This window comes from Mesoplodon mirus (assembly GCF_964341445.2).
Source record: "Mesoplodon mirus genome assembly, contig: SUPER_3_unloc_9, whole genome shotgun sequence".
In the NCBI taxonomy this organism is placed as follows: Eukaryota; Metazoa; Chordata; class Mammalia; order Artiodactyla; family Ziphiidae; genus Mesoplodon; species Mesoplodon mirus.
The window spans coordinates 1-3988 of record NW_028295476.1 but is presented as its reverse complement, the minus strand read 5'-3'; the positions used below and the strand labels follow the sequence as shown (position 1 = coordinate 3988).

General features: G+C 41.2%; 1 long non-coding RNA gene across 1 annotated transcript; it reads right to left on the bottom strand.

Annotated features, from left to right (window-relative positions):
- Positions 1 to 1830: 1830 nt before the first annotated feature.
- LOC309801738 lies at positions 1831 to 3956 on the bottom strand. Its single transcript, XR_014293639.1, has 2 exons — positions 3872 to 3956; positions 1831 to 2131 (listed from the first exon to the last, which is right to left on the bottom strand). It is a non-coding gene; the product is annotated as an uncharacterized lncRNA (long non-coding RNA).
- Positions 3957 to 3988: the final 32 nt, after the last annotated feature.

Genomic DNA, 3988 nt, shown 5'->3' with positions numbered 1-3988 from the left:
ATTTAGGTAAAGCAGGATGCAATCCCCAGCAAGTTATCTGTTTCTCCTTTCTTGGACCATGCAAATCAAAACAGTCTTCTTCTAAGGAGGGTAGTGAAAAGTTGTGCCAATTGTGTTCATACTTCAGCTATTCCAACGTCCTTTAGTTTATCTTAAATGAGACATTCTCATCTTTGGGCTTTAATTATTCTGTTTAAAAATAAATTTTAAAAGATACTCTGAAGAGAAACTAAGAAAAAAAACAACAAAATAAAAGATTTACCATAATGCAGGTACATAAATATGAACTAAAAATACTTTTAAATTAAAAATTAATCTTTTTTATTTTAAAAATTAATCTAATTAAAATTACAGATTAGGCTGGATAGAATTGATCCATTGCTGAAGCTTAAAAACAAACTAGCTATAAATGTTACTAGTTTTCTACACTGTTGTTACAAGACTTGACTGACATCCGTGATGTACTCTGCAATATTTTTGAAATGATGAAATGTGTGATCCAGAGACTTGAAATATTTCAATACTTGTGTATAGGAATTTTCTTCCATGAACTAGAAATGAAAAAAGTGAGAATGTTTCCTTGCTCAAATCACATTAAGTGGATTCCCTTACATTACTTGCATTCATTTTTAAGATAGTCATAAATGGTTACATAAAATACAGGAATATTATCTGTTGAAGAAGTTGATGGTTTTTATAGTCAATGTATGTATTCAAATGATAAATGTTTCTGCATAATCTCTGATCCAACAATACCATTCCATGCCACTCCAAGAATTCTTCCATCAAAAGTAAAAGCTCCAGGACATAAAGACATGAACCTCTATGTCCATTACCACATTTATTGAAATCATAAAACTGTTTGGAACTTAATAACTGTTTATCAATGGGTTTTGACTGAATGAAATTATGGCTCACTCATAGTACACATTACTGGGCATCTACTAAAGGTAATATGGTAGTGATATATGCTAGATATCATTAATATAATAGAAACACAATGTACTAAAAGTGTTTTGCAACTAAAAATCACTATACATTGTATGGCTTTAAAAAGGAATGAAATGCTGCTACATGCTATAACATGGATAAACTTTGAAAACATTATGTTAAGTGAAAGAAGCCAGACACAAAAGGACAACTATTATATGATTCCACTTATATGAGGTAGTTAGAATAGGCAAATTATAAACCCAGAAAATAGAATAGAGTTAACCAGAGGCTAAGGGGAGGGGAGAAATAAGGGGTTATTGTTTAGTGCGTACAGTTTCTGTTTGGGATAACAAGAAAGGTCTTAAAATGGATAATGGTAATGGTTGCTCAACATTGTGAATGTACTTAATACCAATAAATGATACACTTAAAAATGGTTAAAATGGTAAATTTTACATTATGGGACATTTTACCAAAATAAAAAATAAAAATATACTATAAAATAAAGTACAAATTTACCTCATACTAGGCATACTATGAAGTTTGCATAAAATTGCACTTATTTTAGGAGCTTATATGGTTATTATCATATTTGGGGACATGTAAAGAAAGCAACAGCTTAAGTAGTCCTCTTGAGTTCTTTCTCTCCATCTTTCCAACCTGGTGTTTTCTAGATTAATGGTTTTGTCATGCCTCTCTTTGAATACTAGCATCAGTAGGAATGCTAGCTAGTACTGGTTTCCTTAAGTATCAGCTAAAAAGTTTAATGTATTTTTATGCTGGTAATTGTTTTAGAACCTGGGAGGGATGTCATTGTTTTCTTAACTTGCCAAAAGCAAATATAGTACTGTAGACAGCATTACTAGAAAGAAATAGTAACTTTGAAGTAGACATATGTCCATCCTAAGCAAACTGAATATATTTCAAAGCAGACCACACCACTCAACTGCTGGCAATGTTCTTCCACATACTTGGCAGTATACTACTCGAAGTCTGAGAACTGTTTCTTTTTTGTAAAAATGATTTTGATTGGGAAACCCTGAATAAATCCTTTGGAATGTGTAACGTTTAGAGCTCCTTCTGGGATTCCTTTTCCATGAATCAAGGTTCTTTGATTCACTATCCTCCTTGGCACTTGCTTCCTAGTCATCTCAGCAGCCTTTGTGCCAGTGCTAATGAAGAGCTCCCAGTTTAGGTCCTAAAGCAGGGAGAACAATAAAAGGAGAACCTCATTTCAAGTACCAGAAATGTCTGGGCTATAAAGGACACACATATTGTCAAAGTAAGCCCAGAGTGGGGTGACATCACCAAGGTCATTCCTGGCTCCACGTCCCCCACAGGAGGAACACCTAACAATTATTTGGAAACAGGACACTATTTGAGAGAATCCTAGAATATGGAGGTGAGGCTGAAGCACCCCCGTGCACCACAAAGACCAAGACAGACTGCATTAGAAGGGTGAGAAAAGGAGCTACACGTTGACCACACTGCCCCTCCCCCAAGCCAGTGGAGCACCATGGGTGAGGTCTCCCCTGAACCTCTGGTTCCTCCAGTAGGAGAAGAGAACTGGGGGACAGCAAGCACCACCACTAGCATTGGGGTTGCTTTGTGGGAGCCACTGCTCTAACCTGCTCCACTGGGATTGCAGGGGAATCTGCAGGGTTTGACCACTAAAAGTTGGACTGTGATGAAGGGGGAAGGGGCATGCAACAGCCAGCACATGGATTGCGACCGATGGAATTCATACCTGCAGTGCCCAAGTAGTGATCACTACTGGCACCTTTGCTTATCTACAGAGCCAGGTTGGTGGGACACTACAACCGGGGAACTCAGCAGGGTACAGATCCACCTGATACACATCTGGCCCTTGAACCTGGTTTGCCCATACCCAGGGAAAGAGCAGAGTCACAGCCCACCCACTGTGGAGAGTGTCTTCTGGCCATATGACCAAAAGCGCTGGCAATAAATCCTGGAAGCCATTTGGCCCAGTCGTGCTCCAGCCAAGAGGCAGGCAGCCAGAGCTCATCACTGGCTCTGGTACAAAGCAGAGCCAGTATCAGGTGTGGAGGGATCCTGTACCATGCACAAGCAGGGAGATTCATTCATATCCAAGGCTGAGAGGAGCTCCCAGCTCCTCCCAACTGGGGAGCCTGTTTGAGAAATTAAGAGTCGCCTGGAGTGGTCCCTCCTCATCCCACCCAGGCAAAGGAACTGGGACTAGCCCCATCCCATCTGCTGTGGAGAGTGTCTTCCTGGCCCATCTGACTAGAAGGATTGGTGACAACTCCTAGAAACTGTGCAGCCAAGCAGTGCTCAAGCCTAGAGAAGGGTAGACAGAGCTGATAGTCTGCAAAGCAAAGCCAGTGGCCTTGTTCAGCCACAGAACGTGGAGTGTGGATCAGCTTGAGTTAAGACAACAAAGAGCTTTACTGGCTTTAGAGCTGCTTCTCCTGCTGCACCCAGGCAGGAAATCTAATTCATAGCCCTACTCATCACTGAATACAGCCTTCAGCATGTCCAACTGGGGAACCTAACCAGAGAACATGGGAAGCTGTACAGCCCATTAAACAGCCCTAGATACAGTGGCACTTGAACAGACAGCACAGCCTGTGGCCTCCCCCTTCTGCAGGGCAAAACCAGTGCCCTCACCTGACCAGGGAATTAAGTGCACACTCTGGCCTGATTTGGGTTCCCAAACAATGAACTATCCAGGCTCTGGGTCCTGTCCAGAGCCAGGTCCTATACAAGCTCTGATTCTCTGCCAGGAAACTAATTCATAGCCCCATGTACTACTACTACTGAATATAATACCCAGTTAAGTCTGGAGGAAGAGCCCAATTATTCAGATATGCAGATACCAATGTAAGGAATCAAGGATCACAAAAATTAGGCAAATAGGACACCACCAAAGGAAAGTAATAAAACTCCAATAACTGACCTTAAAAAAATGAAGATCTGGGCTTCCCTGGTGGCGCAGTGGTTGAGAGTCCGCCTGCCGATGCAGGGGATGCGGGTTCGTGCCCCGGTCCAGGAGGATCCCACATGCCGCAGAGCG